This window comes from Protopterus annectens, chromosome 12.part0, assembly GCF_019279795.1.
Source record: "Protopterus annectens isolate FY-2018-M chromosome 12.part0, PAN1.0, whole genome shotgun sequence".
NCBI lineage: Eukaryota > Metazoa > Chordata > Ceratodontiformes > Protopteridae > Protopterus > Protopterus annectens.
This window is the reverse complement of record NC_056746.1, coordinates 316,902,776-316,920,817: the sequence shown is the minus strand read 5'-3', so window position 1 is coordinate 316,920,817 and position 18,042 is coordinate 316,902,776. Positions and strand designations below refer to the sequence as shown.

The 18,042-nt window shown below is 40.2% G+C and overlaps 1 protein-coding gene across 7 annotated transcripts in view; it reads left to right on the top strand.

Moving 5' to 3' along the window:
• DHRS7B (dehydrogenase/reductase 7B) overlaps positions 1 to 18,042 on the top strand; it is a 749,348-nt gene that overhangs the window by 558,451 nt on the left and 172,855 nt on the right. The gene's annotated exons all lie outside the window — the stretch shown is intronic.

Genomic DNA, 18,042 nt, shown 5'->3' with positions numbered 1-18,042 from the left:
CCTAGCAAATAGAAGTGCCCTGGCATCATGCCACCCAACGTTACTTCCCAGTGCCTCTATCAAGTAGAGCCACTGGGGTGATCCCCGGTGTGAACTTTCTATTACCCATCCACTCATCAAGATTCCTCTTGGAGGGTCAGCGAGGTGCTCTGCTTGATATGTATGGGAAGTCTATTCCAGAACAGGGGCAGTCTCTGGGTGAGGAAACTGTTCCTCCAACATGTTCTGTTGATTGTGGTAATGAGGTTGAGGTCTCTGGAGCATGTGGTGCAGAGGGATTGGGATTTCTTTAGATGTAGCATTTCTAACAGAGCTGGGTCAGACATGGCTTTGTAAGTCAAGCAGAGATCACCTCTAAGTAGGCGATATGAGACAGAGAATAACTGGAGTCTTTTGAGTCTGTCCGTGTAGGACATGTGCTTAATGCCTATGATCCTCTTTGTGAGGTACTTCTGTGGCCTCTCCAGCTGTAGCAGGTATCTAGTGAGGTACATGCCAAATGGGGCATTATACTCAATGATTGGTCTAATGAGGGAAGAGTAGAGAGAGAGACTATGACCACTTTCTTCCTGGATACAAAATCCTTGGTAATGAGATGTACTACATAGAAGGACTTTCTGATCACAGTGGCAATGTGGTGGTAGAAGGAGAGTTTGCTGTCAACCTGCATCCCCAGATCTCTTATAATGCCTTCAGTGGGCTCCCATGAATGTGGTAATTAGTGGGAACTGAGGTTTTACCAAAGGGGATGACTATGCATTTTTTGGCGTTAAGCTTAAGGCCATAGTTTTGACACCAGTCTTTGGTCTCAGTGAGGCTTTTCTGTAGGATATCGCCGTCACTTGGGGAGGTAATAATGGTTGCCAGTTTGTAGTTGTCTGCGAACTTAGTCAGCCAGAGTCCCTTTGTGTTGGCCTGGACTGACCCAGGACCGATCCCTGTGGGACTCCACTCGTGACTGGTCGACAGTCTGACTTGGAGTCCGCTACTTTCACACTGTGTGTTCTGTCTGTGAGCCAATTTGCAACCCACCTAGTTATATAGGGGTTGATGCCTAGTTTGGTGAGTTTATCAATAATTCTCTAGTGAGGAATGGTATCAAAGGCCTTGGCCAGATCGAGGTAGGCTCTATGCACTACCTTACCTTCATCCACAGCCCCGGTGACTGACTTAAAGAAGTCAACCATATTGAGCAGGGATGATCTCCCTTTCACAAAGCCAAATTGTTTGGGGGATAGAGTTTGGAGATTTCCTGTATCTTTGTTAATCAGGTCCATGATGATGCACTCCATAGCTTTACATAGCCTCATCAGGCTAATGGGGCAATAATTCCCAGGGTCTGTAGTCACTCCCCCTTATGGAGAGGGATGACTGTAGTAGTGCGCCATTCGGTAGGGACAAAGCCTGAGGTGAGGCTGTGACTGAATGGGGCACACAGATGTGGTGCCAGTTCACTTTGTAGTTCATGTAGCACACAGCCAGGGATATTATCAGGTCCCATGGAAGCTGTATTCTTGGCCTTGGACAATGCAGCTTTAACTTGTGCTGCAGTAATGCTGGGTGCCTGGCATTCTTCCGGTATTGTGATTGGTCCTTTGAGGGAGAGAGTGGGGTATAGTTGGTACTGAATCTGTCAGCCAGTATGTTGGCAATATCTGTTGGCTGAATATAGGAGGTACCATTGTGCAGTATCTCAGAGCAAATATGGGTATTGCCGTGGAGGTTCTTGATATACCATAGAAAGCTTTGTGATTGTTTTTAGTGTCTGCTGCAATTCTGCCTTCATAGCTGGCTTTGGAGAATTTGATGAGGGATCTCAACTTTTTGTTGAGGCTAATAAGGGAGTTTTTCCAGTCTCAGGACTTCACCTTTTTCTGCAACAGTTTCTTCCATCTGTTGTAGAGTTTATTAATGGCAGGGGACCACCAAATTGGCTTCCTTTTTTTGGAGGAGAGCATCTTGGTTCTGTTGGGTATGGCTAGTTCCATGCATTTGTGTGCATGTTCTTACAGTGCATTGGTGTGTGATTTGGCAGTCATGCAGCTATTTTCCATTGGCATGGGTGCCGTGAAGTTAGCCACCTCTGTTTTTAGGAGTCCAAAGTCAGTTTTGAAGACGTTTTTCAAAGTGGTTACCTTTGCTGTGGTGGGTCTATATTATATCATCGACCGCTTAGCTTGTCGAATGCCTAAATGTCGATAGCTAAGGGTCAAAAACTGACTATCTTGAAAGGCCAATTAAGCAAATTCTTTCACTAGGAAAGAATTTGTTTGACCATGCCAAACTAACATAAACTTCCAACCCATAAAAAAGTGGGGGGCTTTGCCCCTCACCCCCCCTAACTAAATATACCAACTACAAGATCGCTCTACATTGGGGAAAGGGCAAATTCCCAGCAATGGCCAAGCAAATTCTTTCCCGGTGAAAGAATTTGCTTAACTGGCTATTCAAGATTCAGTTTTTGACCCTTAGCTGTCGATGTTTAGGCGTTTGACAAGCTAAGCGGTCAATGACATAATATAGACCTGGGGGGAGTGTGGGTGAGATGTGGATTTCCATGGTGATTAGTTTATGGTCGGATCTGACCAGGGAGGGATTGACTATTGGAGTAGAGCAATGGTCGCCCATGTTAGTAATAACCAGGTCAAGGTTGTTGCTTCCTCTGGTGGGGGTCTGAATGAGCTGGTCCAGAGCATTGTAATTGATGAATTCCAGGAAACGTTGGGCCATTGTACTGGTGCTTGAGTAGTTTTCCCAGTTGATGGAGAGGTACTTGAAGTCTCCTAGTAAGAGTGTGTTGGGTTGGACCTTGATAGATTCCAGGGTGCTTAGGAACATGGAGTGAGAGTCTAGGGACATGGTTGGGGACCTTTAGCAGGCTATGACCTGGATCGCCATCTTACCCAATGTTAGTTGTACCTGAAGTATCTCAGATACGTTATGTATTTTTTCTGAAGCAAAGGGTGCATAGTTGACTGAGTGCTGAGTATATATGTGTTGGCAATGCTATTTTGAAAATTGTACTGCATTGTTACAGTCTTTTTTAGTGTTGTGAGTAATACCTTGAAATTGTTAACAGTAGTGATGCTTATTGTGCCATTTGTGAGAATGTATCTTTAGCTAGCATATCTAGGAGACTCTTTCGCTCTCTCTCTCTGATATCCTCCTGTGGGAGGAATAAAGACAGCTTGTTAAAGTTTCCATTAGGCTATCACCAGACAGGTTTCCACTTTGAAAATTGATGATGCCTGCTTTTACGAGGCTATCACCAGTAGCCTCATAAAAGCAGGCATTTTCAGTTATCAAAGTGAAAACCACTCTATTAGATGGACCTGATGAAGCTCAGGTGAAAGTGTTTTTTTAAATATAGTTGTAGCTCAAAGTGTGTTGTCTTGCTTTGTTAATAGTTAAAAATAAAAATAAAACCTTTTAATTAAGAATGAGGTTCCACGGGCTGCTGAGCTGGTAAACCCTCACAGGTCTTTCAGGAATATTCAAATAAGGGACTAACCTCTAAGCTTTGAGATTGGCTCCTTGTTTTTCCATCTCCCAGATTTTCCCCCGGTCAGCTCCCATTGATCCTCCCACCATTGTAGGTAGCTGCCTTTAAATAACTGACCTGTTGAATGTAATGTATTAGAACAAGAACACTCATCCATTTACCTGCTTAACTGAATAAATTACGAGAAACTTTAATAAGGTGTCTATTCCTCCTACAGGGAGAGTATCAGATAGAGAAAGTCTCCTACATCTGCTAGCTAAAGTGATTTTTATCTGGACTAATCCTTTATACTCTGTTTCTTGTTAGTCCTGTCACTCTCTGGGTCACAGGTGGGATACCAGACTTCATTTGAGCCCTGTGGATTACCTCTGTTTTCAGTTGGGAGAATGTAGGGATAATTAGAGACTTGGGAATGGTTTCTGCATTGTCTTTTTTTATGAATGAGGCCTTTTATCTAATAAAAAGCAGATGTCGTTTGACATCAGTATGAGACGGTACTGACTTGTGTCATTGATGGACAACTCACACAACTTCTACTTGGGTACATTTGCAAGTAACAGTATGCAGGTATCTGCCATTCATTTGTGTCCTAGCCCCTTTATTTTCCTGTCCCATGTTCAACACTTATCTTGATAGTTCTGTGGTTACAACTGTATTAATCAGGCTGACTGTGTGTGATGCTAGCAGTACATGGCTATTACATGGGTAAGTAAAGGTTGTGAGCTTTGCCTGACATCAATTTTACTGTATGTTTGTGCAGAAGATGAAAGTTGTATCACTTAGATGGTCAGCATGTGTGCTGTTCATTGCCTCTTGGCCAGGGTGAGGGCATATTGTGCATGCCTATGTCTACCTACACACAGCAGCTGGTGGTTCCCCCTCTGACTCCTCATATGTTGTGTGGCTGTAGTGACCTTGCCAGTGGTGGTGGAATGTGTGCTCCTTCCCCATGGTGTTCCTGTTGTAACTGTTTTCTCAGGATATTATTGTGTAGGATAGCACAGACAATTGAAAATTTCAGCACAAGTACTGGGATCATACTACAGGGCCTCCTGATGTATCTAGGCAGGTGTTTACTTAACAGATAAAACTTAGGGTTACAATTGGGCTGCCACAAAAATAAATACTTCTCATCTACATTTTGTGGATGACTTAAAACTGTGTATCTCATTAGATGAAGAGTTGCAAGTACAACTACAAATCATTAAAACTTTCTCAGATGATATAAGAATGCCATTTGATCTAGATAAATGTGCAAAAGCAGCATTTAAAACAGGAAAGTTGCAGCATCTAGAAAATATCAACTTAGGACAGGAATGTGATGTAAAGGAACTTGACCAGGTGGGACTGTGTCAATATTTTGTAATAGATTCAACAATAAAACATGAACAAATGTGAATAAAGCTCAGTAAGGGATACTTCAGAAGTCTAAAACTGATACTGAAAACTGTGTTGACATCTGTGAATGAAGTCCAAGCTATAAATCAGTTTAGTCTTCCTGTTCTAACTTAAAGTTTTGGAGTGATCAGCTGGCTTCAAAAAGTATTGGATTGATTGGACAGGAAAACAAGAACAATGCTTCATCCTTATCAAATGATATATAAAAATCAGTGTATATTAAGATTATATATTCCTCATCCTGAAGGAGGTATGGGCCTCCTCAAAATTCTGCTGACCTCATCAGATCCAAACATAATCAAAGTTTTAAGACATGAGAAGTGTAAGATGACATCTTTGCTTAATTTAGTAGAAGCATTTTGGTGTCGAGCAGGACTGGAAATTAAACCAGAAGTAGACAAAAATAAGATGGGAACTGAATGTGTCAAAAAACAAAGGAAATACTATAAGGAGAAGGCTCAGATGAGAAGGAAAAAAAAGTCATAAATATAGTAGAAAAAACAGAGATCCCTTGGAACAACATCACTGTGACCAAGATTTGATACAGGAGTGGTTAAGGAGAGGTGAATTGAGACCTAAAGACATTAAAGGCTAATAATGGTAGCCCAGGATAGTGGACTACATACACGTTGGTTTACAAAATCCATTGAAAAGGTGAGAGAAACAGACAAATGCAAGTTCTGTAAAAAAGAACTGGAAACCGTCTTACATCTTGTTGTTTAGTGTGATGCACTCCTGTCAGAGGGCCTATATACTGGAAGGTTTAAAATGTGGTGAGACTGTTGCATTGGGGATTTTGCAAACACTACAGTATAGAAGTAGCTGAAAAGCATTGGAAACATGAACCACAAAGTATTATAGAGAATGATGAAGTGTCTGTCACATAGTATCACCCATTACTGACAGTTCAAAAATAGATGAGAAAAAAACAGATGTAGTAGTCCGATAAAAAAGAGAAACATATTGATCATTAAAATTGCTACATCCAGTAATTACAGTGTCTTATGTACAGAGAAACACAAAGTCATAAAATATCAGGATTATCAAGGTGCCGAGAAGAGTACTCTTGGCTAGCATCAAAGACTAAAATGTTACTCAGTCTTTAACTTTAATTCCAGTTTGACTTAGTAATGGGGCTCATTCCAGTCATGGTATGTAAAACCCAAAAGAATTGGAGAAATTAAACCTGACGAAAGTAAAAGAATTAGTAAGCACAGTATTGTATTTCATCTGGCTACTTATAGACACAATCATGTCCCCTACAACAAGCAATATCAAATAATTCAACAGGGTTCGTACAAAAGCTCTGTGCTTTCACAGACAGCATGTCTGTAAAAAGATAGCCATCTTCTTTGTACTATACTTCTGAGGTTCAGTTGTGAGGAAAGTGAGGGAATTCATAAACACAGTAATGCATTTCATCTTCTTACTGATGACATACATATACTGCCCCACCATGCTGTATCAGATCATTCAACAGTGTGTCTGTAACAGCATGCCTCATTACCTCTGCCTTAAAAATATAACCAAATTATGTGTACATCCCTGAGAACTGATTGAGGAAAGAGAATATGACTACAATAATGTATTTAAACTTGTTGCTCATAGACAAATATATGCACCTCTGACAAGTCATATTAAGTCTTGCAACTAGCCTGTGCTATCAGACATAGCCTGCCTCCTGCCTCCTGCCTCCGTATCCTCCTGTCCTTCTGTATACCCTTGTGATGTTAACATTTGAAGAAAATGAAAGAAAAATGGTCACAGTGTTATAAAATTAGGTGCAGTAATATATTTCGGTTTCTTGCTTTGCCATATTTATGTACATTGAGACCAGCCTGTATGAGCATGGAATTACTTTCTGCTCTGTGCTTTCAGCCCCCATGCCACAGCAGTAGTCAGGAGGTCAGATACTGAGGTTGTTTTCATTTTTAACAAAGATCTTTTTAGGCTAACAACATTATAGACCATCTCTGAATTCTTGCTGCAGCCAATGTAGTTGAAAAGCACTTCTGATTCACCAATGTTAATAAAGTTTATGGTTAGTAACCAACTTGAATTTTGTAGTACTCAACATAGGCATCGGTTGTTCCGCTTGAAGGAGAGGATATTTGCAGCCTAATTTACACTCACTGTAAAATCATGGGTTCACAGGTAGTTGCTAAGTATGTACTCCAGCAGGCCAGTAAGTAGCTAAACCGAAATTCCCAATATTCCCTGAGCACTGCTTAGTTAAGGGACTTAATCATAGTCACATTCATACAGTAGGCAAACAGAAGCTGACAGACTTGAGTCTTGGACTACAAAAGGCAGCCTGCTAACAGTTCATAGCCTTAATTCTCTGCCTTTTACAGTGGAAACATTGTATGCTGTTCATTTATAATGCTTTAGTGGGCTTTCAAGTTCTTTATTCACTTTTTCTTTTATTGCAAATGGAAACCTGTAGAACTCTGATCTCAATGGCGCAATTTCAGTTTCAGCCAAGTGTACTTTTGCAAAACTTTGGTGGAGTAGTACTCTGATTCGCCAAAATGATTGCTTTAACATCATGCAGGGTTACAATTTCCAAACAGAACATTTCCTCCTGCATATCCAGCATTCAAGCACTTCTTGTACCGATTCAACTTGTGTAACAAGTTGGCTGACATAGTTGTTTTCAATTCAGCACTAGCCTCTGTCATCAGTTTCCCTTGCAGAAAACTGGTCCTTCACTTTTTATCACAACTATAGGCAGCTATTCCATTTAATTTCAAAGTACATGTTAGCCATTGCTGTTCATAATAATGTTCTTTAAGCATTTTTTAGGAAACAGTGCTTGAAACATTTGTTCAGGCGTATTCCATATTATACAACGACCCCCCCCATTAATATTCCAAAACGTGCACGCTGATTGGTCAGCGTGCACGTTGTAAATCAGAGTTATAGTAATGGAAAAAGGTCCGGTCGCCTGGACTTTTTCCATTAGTATAACTCTTTTTTTTACAGCAACGGAGGACGCAAGATCTGCGTTACTGTTTAGACACTGTCTCGCTATGTTAAAGGAGTTTAACATAGTGAGACAGCTTTAAAAAAGGTAACTGAGATCTTCCTATCTCCGTTGCTTTCTTTAAAGGTGTCTCACTATGTTAAATGGGTTTAACATAGCGAGACAGCTTTAAAAAAGCAACAGAGATTCTCCGTTGCTTTTTTTAAAGCTGTCTCGCTATGTTAAACTCCTTTAACATAGCGAGACAGTTTGTAAAAAGCAACGGAGATCTTGCTTTCTCCATTGCTTTTGCCCACAGCTCTGATGTACTGCGTAAGCATATGCATGCGCAGTACATCAGAACTGCCGCAGAATACCAGACAGCTGCGGAAGGGCAACAAGGAGGCATTATACAATGCCATTATTTGAGAAAAATAATTATCTTTTTTCTTAAATAATGTCATTGTATAACAGCAATAACCCACTTCTGGGTGTGGGTAATACTGGATTTACCCACGGTTGTCTTTGTTTGGCCACTCGGGCTTCGCCCTTGTGACCAAACCACACCAACCGTGGGTAAATCCAGCATTACCCGCATCCAGGCATGGGTTATTGCTGTAATGACACAGATGATTTTCCCTTTTCAGACCACTAGCAATTCAGTCTCATGTTTACATGCTTGTTTTTCTTTTCATACATATTTAATATTTTTGCCATGAAGATTATTATTGCCTTAAAACTTTGCTCATTTTGATTCACGGCAGGTGATCAACCTGCAAGAGACTGCAGTTTAATCCTTTGAGCACAAACAATCAAAACACAAACCACTATAATTCTAAGCAGCAAGTAGATTAGGAATTCTCTTTCTTGTATAAATCACAACTAAACATTAAAAAGTCCATAATCCTAATTTCCTGATACAGTACAAAAGGAAAAAAATGGAAAAAAAAGCCAATATGCATTATGTGGAGGGGAGCGAAGGCCTCATTCTTCTGTGATGTCCAATATGGGAGGATGTTCTTTCCACACCACTCTATATGGGATGTTTTGCCCTCCACACCAATAATAATAACTCCATGGTTGCAGAACTACAGGGAAAGTAACACCCTGTAAAAAAAAAAAAAAAAATTCAAAAACTAGCAGACAGGTCACCTCATCTCGCATTTTCCTAGGATGAATCTGATCTCATTGAAACGGGTCTGATAAGGTAAGATCTGATAAGCTGAGCATCAACAAAGTCAAATACTCATGTGTGTTTTATTGACTTCACTTTGCCACAGATGTGGCATTTGGCCTTTTCATAATGACAGACTTATGGAAAGTGATTTTACAGCAGCATAGTAGGCTAATTTCATCCAAAATGCTTCTGGTCCATAGTAAAAAGACATCATCTTTTTTTTCTGATAGCTTCCTTAGGGAAGTGTGAGGATTGGTGGCTTTCTGAAGGTTGCTTGGTAAAAATGTAAAATTACATTTTTATGTGCCTACAATGCAGACAAATATAAATTGAATGTTAAATGTTTCCTATGTAAAGATAAGTGCCGAAACATCTGATGCAGTTACAGACTAAATTAGGATCTGCTGTAGTGTTAATTGCTGGCATTCAATATCTGATGCCTTATTTTTATAGAGGTGGGATTGGACAGTTTATAGTGATTCTGCTTCAGCATGTTACTTGTACTAAAAGGTTAATTTAAATGCCTACTGTCCAGAGCCCACCAGCTTGTAGACACAAGATGTCCATTAGTTCTTCCACTGACCCATTTTGGGAGTGGTCTCAGGTCACTTGAGCATTGGAGTAAAAAATGAAACCACCAGCAGCCAAAGGTCACTCAGGAGAACAAACTGCAAATGTAGAAACGAAAAACTCCAAGCAATCACCACATGTAAAAGCATATGTAGTTTATTAAAAATATGTCAGGATAAGCGCTTTCACACAAAGTGCTACTTCAGATCCATATAACGGACAAACATTGCACCCAAATTTAAATATCTTAACAATAATAAAACAACCAGTGAGAGCTGATCAATAAAACAAGTCACTGATGTGATCTACGTTTCTTAAGAACAGGTTTTAAAGACATGGTAACATTAATTCCTGGTAATTTATCTGTTTGCATTCGTGCTATCCACTGCATTTCAGCTAGCTCTACTCTGTTGTTAATATCACTCCCTCCTATTATCTGATATCAATTGCAGTACTGTAAATTCAGACATGTGCCCTTCATAATTGGGTATGTGCTTAGCTAAAGCATTAAAAAAATTTATTTTCCTGATGTCACCCAAATGTTGCTTAATACGTTCTTTAAGCATTTTAGTCGTCTTACCAACATCGGTTGGCCAAACAACAATGGCACACACAAACAACTGTGCCCCCCACACCCCCCAACTAAATATTCTAACTCCGACACCGTACTACACTCAGGGAAAGGGCAAGTGTCAGAGTGTAACGGCCAACCGATTTCTTTACGTTGGAAAGAAATATGTTATATGGCCATTCGCTATTTTAGTGTCGAACATTTCAGAGTCAACATTGTGAACTGTCGACAAAATAATATAGACCCAGCAGAGCTGCCCTTTTAAAGAAAGGCTGTTTTTAAATGTATAACTGGGTCAGCCTTGAGTACTCTTTGTACCATTGCTGGTACCTTTTCCTTACCTTTTAGGTGTTCTCTTTTTCTTTCTTTCGTAGGCTATTTTTTATATAAAAAAGTTACAAGTAGTTGTTTGTACTATTGCTGTTGTTTCTCCCTTATCTCTGTGGTATTCTCATTGGCCATGTCGGAAAAACTAACTGGATTTAAAAAGTGCACTACTTGTGGGTGTAGGATCCCACACTCAGATGCCCACAAGAAGTTTATTGTCTAAGATCAAAGCATCTTAATATGGCCTGTTCTGTTTGCACTGCCTTTAATCCCAGAGCGTTATCGGACAGGTGCAGTAAACTAATTCTAAAAGGTTTGCTTCCTGCTTCTTTTGGGGCTCAAACCCCCTCTAAGACATCCAAATCCAGTTCTTCAGATGTCAGGAAGAAATCTCTTCTGAAGTCCTCAAGAGCTTCCTCGGAGCTGCTGGAAAAAATAAGAAAAATTTTGGACCCAACCTCTTCAGATCCAAAACCTCTTGGGCTGTCTTCGGATCCAAAGCCTTCATCAGATCTGAAAGGTTTGACTCCTATCGTCATACCCCCTTTACTCTCTTCTTCTTTGGATTGTAAGTCCTTGGATCCAAGAACTAGTTTGGTCCATAGAAGCCATATGCCAGAGTATGCACTGAAACCTGTCTTCCCTTCTCTGCCAACTCAGCTTTTTCAGACTCTGAAGAAACACTCTTGACCCCCTTCCACTGTATCTTCCAGGTGTAAATTCTTCAGAGCTCTGATCCAGATTTGGGGGGGATGTTTCCAGCTCTGTTCCCTACTAGATCCGTGATTCCACTGACAAAGTCATTGTTTTTCCCTCCCTTATACAAACCATGGTTTCAAAGTCCCAGGGTACAAGATCTCTAAGAGGTTCTGTGTTGAATCCGAGGATAGTTCCTTCCTCCACTCTGACAATTTCCCTGACTGGCTCCACTCCAGTACCCTTGGATTGGAGTACGTCTCTGAGATGAGATATCTGCACTGGATCCAAGCGGTTGGGTTTGGCTCCATTTTTTTTTGATCTGTCCCTTCCTCTCAGAGCTTCAGCCCTGGACAGCTCGGATCCAGAGGTGGCCCTGACCTGCCTTCTTGGATGATCTGGCTCCGGGTGGGGGGGGGACTTGTTTCCCCTGGGCCCTCAGCTTTCAAGGTGGTAGAAAAGGCCTTCTGTCTTCATAGAGAACTGTCGCCTCATGTCTCAGATCCCTGTTCCTTTCCTTTCATTGGCTCCAAGCTGTGAGTCCATCAGACCTACTCCACAGGGACAGGCCAGTTCCAGCTGATCTTCAGATGCTTCCACTAGAGGAACTCCCTCTCTCTTCTGATACATCTCCTGAACATCCCACAGAAGAGGTTCATTGGAAGAAAACGTGTAAGAGGAGGCACATAGATTCTCCCATGGATTCTCTCACAGAAGACACAGATTTTGATGAGTGAGAAGGATCCCCCAGATCACCAGCTGATGACATCTCATTTGGAAATATCCTAGAAATCCCTAAGCCAAAAGGTGGCTGGTTGTTCCAAACTTCTCCTTGTGAGGAATTGCTGTTACTGGAGGCTTTTGGTGCTGGACCATGTATGTCTTGGGTGACCCCTCACCCCAGCAGATGAACTGATTGACCTGGTTTCCAGTCAGGCATGAAAGGAGTCAGACACGATCAAACCTATACCCAAGCGCCTGGACAGATTTTTGGTGGCGGCAGCCACTAAGAAAGATCTAGCAGAGCAAAGCTTTTCTGTCCATCTGCCGAGCAGAGAGTCCAGAGCATTGGACAGATTTGGAAAGGGAGTGTTTGCCTCAGCCACCTTCGCCTTGAGGTCATTTAACTATCTGGTACATTTTATTAGGCTTCAGAGGGATTTGACTAAGGAACTCTCATATTCTCTCTCTTTATCCATGTCTGCTGAGGACTTCAAATGGACTTCCTCTCAGCTGGCCACTCTCTTGTCTATTTCAAACGCTTCAATGAGGCTAATCTCTTACAAAGCTGATGGTACCTCATGAGCCGCCGGTTCAGACATTGCCATAAGGGGAGACACCTAGATGCAGTTTTGTGATTTTGCGGAGCCCTTTAATTCATTACAGCTGAGTGCACCTCCAGGTGTTTCTGCAGTTAACTCCTACTGTGCCTTTAGTAGTCAAATATTGCTTGTTCATATTTGCATTAAATCCAAAGCCATGGTACATACAAGGTATCAGAATATCGTACCTTGAAGCATATGATGGCAAACACAACTCTATTGATATCTGACCTCTGTCCATTAGTATGTGTTAGAACTGTAAGGTGATAACTTCATTTTATTTTAAAGGCTCAAGCCACACCCACTGGGAGTTAAAGGTACATACTCAAAAGAGCTGTACTAGAGGGAAGGAGTTTAGACATCTTATATTAATGCCCCTTTTGATAATACTTTCTTGTTTGGGACATCCGTTGAAGATACGCTTACCCACAGTGAAAAGGATGGGAAAATCCTGTCTGCCATAGAGATCATGTTTCAAGTATTGATTAGAAACAAAATGTATTATCAGTTTTGCTACTTTACCCCCGGGGAGGTTAAATCTTGACATTAATTTAAATGTGATTTAAAAGTGGCTTAAATATCATATTATTTCCCTCTGTTCTGTTATCATTATTATTTTTTTTATAAAAGTATTATAGATAAATTTGTAAATCTTTCCCCATATTAAGGAACACTATAATACATTGTTTAAATAAAATAATTTTGTAATTAGTATTTAATGTGAATATAGGCACTTTAGAAAATGTATACAATGTGGCTTTAAACATTTATATGTTAAATAAGGGTGGGAATTGTCATATTAGATTTAATTAAATGAAATAATTGTTTAATTAAATGATTAATGAAATATGTATTTAAATATGTGCTAATTGGTGTATTGAATATTCTTTGAAGGTGTAAGCCTTGGTACTGGATGCACCAGTAAAGTTTTTGTTTCAACTATCCTGCAGTTCTGTTTTGTGGTTCTTGGCAGTCTCAAAGAAGTCATCTTGGTTTAATAGGCAAGATCTGCCCCTGACAAATCCGAATTGGGTGGGGTCGAGTGTTTGGAGATTGCTTATGTCCTTGTTTATGAGATCCATAGTAATAATAATAATAATAATAGCTTACTCCATGGCTTTACAGATCAGACTTGTCATGTTAATGGGGTGATAGTTTCCCAGATCAGTAGTGGCACCACCTTTGTGCAAGGGGATGACAATGGTGGTTCTCCACTCTGCTGGAATGAAGCCTGTAATTAAGTTGTGGTTGAATAGGATGCTCAATGGCGAAGCTAGTTCTTGCTGGAGATGGTGCAGAATACAGCCTGGGTCCCATAGAAGCTGTATTCTTTGCCTTGTTTAGGGGCTTTAACACTTGGTCTACAGAGATGTGAGGTGTGGGAGAAGTATTGGGGTTGTCGACTGGGCCTTTGGGGACGATAAGGGGGTGAAGTTTGCACTGAACCTAGCAGCCAGCAGGTTGGCCAAGTCGGTAGGATCTGTGTAAGTGGTACCATTAAGTACTAATTCGGAACAAACTTGGGCTTTGCCATGGAGGTTCCTAACGTAACTGAGGAAGGTCTTGTGGTTTCCCTTTGTTTCAGAGGCTAGTTTCAACTCATAATTGGCTTTGGAGTTTTTCACTAGTGATCTAATTTGTTTGTTGAGGTGGAGGAGGGAGATTTTCTGATTTGGGATTTGTTCCTTTTTACCCTTGGACAACAGTTTCTTCCTTTTGTTGTAAAGCCTGTTGATAGAGAATGTCCACCAGACAGATTTGTCCTTCCTTGAAGAGCAGGTTTTAGTTCTGTTGAGTATGGCTGAGTTCATGCAGTTGTACAGGTGCTTGTATACTGCACTGGCGTACTGTTCAGCATAGTTGTCTGCATCCTCTGAGGGGGGGGGGGGCGCGGTGGTGTGAAGCTGCTGATAACCCTCCCTTAGGAGGGTATAGTTAGCTCTTGAGAAGTTTTTTAGCCTGGTTAACGCTAAGGAGGGGTTGGGTGGGATAGAAACTTTGAATGAGACAGACTGATGATCTGATCTCACCAGAGGAGTACATACTATGGGAGTGGTGCAGTGGGTCCTTTGGTCAAGGATTTCTATTGATGACATTTGTGCATCAGCCACATGGTCCAAAGTCCATAACTTTATTTCACACCACAAATTGGACATCATATCCAGGAATAGGGCCTCCTTTGGTTTGGCAGTTCTCCAGAATGCCCTTCCATGAGGGCCACCCAAGATTTACATAGTTGGAGACTCTGTCCCATTAGTGAGGAAGAATGAAAAGGACAACATCAGATTTATAAGTTTTGTACTCACCATAACTAGGCATTTGTGCAGTGCATTTTTATTCTTCCTCACCATCCCTGCCATCCATCTCCCATCCTTTCTTACTCCTGGAAGAACATACTGGATTGTGTTTGGAGCCTACTGTTCCAGGTTTGAGTCCTGTCTCTGTTTGTCTGTCTGTTTCTCCCTTGGACAAGGGGGAGATTACGCAGCAAACTTGATCTGAGACACTTGGAATGGAGTAGGGCATTGTGGGTAGAGGGAGGAGCTCGAGAGCTGGATCCAAAGTCTAGTATATGCAGCAGAGTCAGATCCAAGGATCAGATCCTAAACCATTAGTGAGAGAATGAAGATGGACAACATAAATGCCTAGTTATGGTGAATACATTACTTATAATTTAGCACTATGGTGAAGATGTAATGGGTCTGATTATGCAGTTGTGCAGATCCAGAGTATGTAGCAGGATATGTTAGTACACATACATGGGAGCAAGCCTAAATGAGGCATTGTCAGTTAACTGAAGATCACACCCCGAGGAACTACATAGGACTTGCACTAACTTTTTTGGAAGGAGTTAGGAGATATTCCATTTCTCGTTATATTTATGAGAAACATACCACAGTAGGATGTTAGTGGCCAATGTGGAACCAGATCCATGCCTGTTATTTTCTTAGGTGATTGAAATAGGTAGACTTTGTAATACATGAGAGAGGACTGCTGGGTATTTTGCAGTGGGCCTTCTAATTGAGACATATGACTGTCCAAGATGTTGGTAAATTGGTGGCAGATATTTGACTTACCAGTGGCAAAGTGACCTATTTGAAAGCTTGCTATCCATTAAAACAACATTCTATACTATTACTCACTATTTTCAAATTAGACTGTGACTGACAGCAATCCGTTCAAAGAAAAATTCAAAGAGTTTGCTAAAAAAACGTAAATGTTTGGTAGATTAAGATTCATACAAAATGTATCAACATGGCTGTTGCAGCAAAGTGCCTTCAGTGTGATAGAATGCTGTAAAACCAAAAGCAGCTCCAGAAAACCAAAACAGACTTGTTAAAATGTATTTTTGTGCATTTGATATCAGTGTGCCCTTGTGGGTAAATCAAGCATTACCCATGGCCAGTTGTATCTTGCTACTGTAGTAATCTTTGAAGATAAGACCTCTGTAAGTTTGAATAATATTGTATGGCTGTAGTAACTGCATGACATTTTTTGTTCTTTAATTACATTCCAGATTTTAATAATTTGGCATGTTGATCTCCCTACTCAATGTCAGATGACAGAATGAAGCATACTCGTTTAGAAATGGTGAAAAGTTGCCTCACAGCTTTAACATGTTACTGTAATTAAAAATATAATGGGAAATATGTGCTACTATGTGAAATGCTGCCTGAAGTATGAATTGTCAGTTTATATAGTTTGGAGAACTGCATGCTTGGATATCTTGCCAGAATGTGTAAGAGTGCAGTAAACTGCATCACATACTACCTAACCAACTTATTTAAGTTATGTTGGAAACCGTATGAGAAGACAAGCCAGTTTTGGTATCTGATTTTGCCATTAGGTTCTGTGAACATGAAATGTAGTCGTCTGTCAACTTGTTCTCCTTGTAGGCGGATTGTTAGTGGTAATGTCTGTTGTATTTTTTTCTCTCTCTCCCTATTTAAAAAAGGAGAGAGAAAAGAAAAGAAAGCTGTCATGTCTTCTCTGGTAACTGCAAATGTGTCCACTCAAAAGTTTGCAAATGATAATACTTTAGATTTTAATAGGAATATATACGTATTGTCTCATAGACTGTGATATGTTTCCTATTTTGGATCTGAAATTGGAAATTGTAGATTTTACTGATTACTGTCACCTGTGATGGAAATTTCCTGATTAGTAAGCAGTAATAGCAATAACTCTAATTGCTACTGGAGATTGTTTCTTACTTAATGTACAGAACTAGCATGTTTTTATATTTTCTTTATGTAGTAAATGGTCATTTTCAAGCCCAGCAGAGGAAACAACAGGTCCTACTCTGCGCACATCTGTTTCACATAGGTGTATAGAATCCCTCCTGCTTTAAGCCAGGTCATTTATGCACAGCAAGGGAGGAAGACCACTTCTAATGAACACAAGATGTTACTGAAATGCATTGCTAGAAAATAAGCCAAGTTGAATTTTTATTGTTTTGTAACTCATACTGGCTGAGTGAGAACTGTCTTCACAATATTCTTAGATAAACAGCATAAACAGTACACATGAAACAGAAATGCACTTCTGTTTCTGTAACCATAAGTGATAAGCTCAATTTTATACACAGTGTAATAAAAATAACATTGCTTTTAAAAGAGGCTGCATATCTGTCTTGTCACATGAATTGCCAAACTACTGTTATCCACTGAGTTTGGGCGTATTAACCTTTTTCATCTTCAGAAAGCGCCTGCCTTTCTGTTAAAGATATTGCTACTATTAGATGACACACGTAAAATGTGTCCATCTGACAATATGGTAAGACAGAACTTTTATTGTGTGTTGTTACTGAATGACATTACCACTAGCTTTAATTCCCTATTTTTATTAGTTTTTTCTGACTGTAGTTTTTGCTTACTGTTTTATTAGCATCTTAACTTTGTTTTTGTGCTTTACCCTGAGGTTTGAGGGCATCCTAACACACTTGCAAAAATAAGAGAAGCATACAATCTCATGAGTAGGAGCTGTGTTAAGAAACAGTAAACTTAAAAAAAATATGCACGATAGTATATTTCATTTGAAATGTATGTAATGCTAATTTAAATATTTTCTTTACATACAAAATGAAGGTAAAAATGCATCCTTGGTGGGTGCACTAGTGATTGCCTACCATCCTCCATCCAGCAAAAAAGGATGAGGGCAAAGAATAGCTATGAGCTGTGTCAGTCATCTTATAGCACCCTTCTTGTAGCCTCCAATCTGCCTGTGGCTTCTCCAAGGGTGCAGTGTGATTCAAGTGTGCATTCATTTGCCTTTCAAGATCTATGCATTTGAAATATACTACGTTTGCAGTTCAGGGGAGTCCCTTATGATGACTGCTCTGAAGAGTTCCCCCAAGACACAACTCTGACTTGGTTTTAACAGTTGATACTATATATGTGCAGTTGCCTTTTTTAGGCAGTTTGCATCTTTTAGTATATGCCATACTGTATCATTGATCTGGTTTTATGTCATATATGTTTTATTGAATTCGTCAAGGCTTCATTTTTCCTTAAG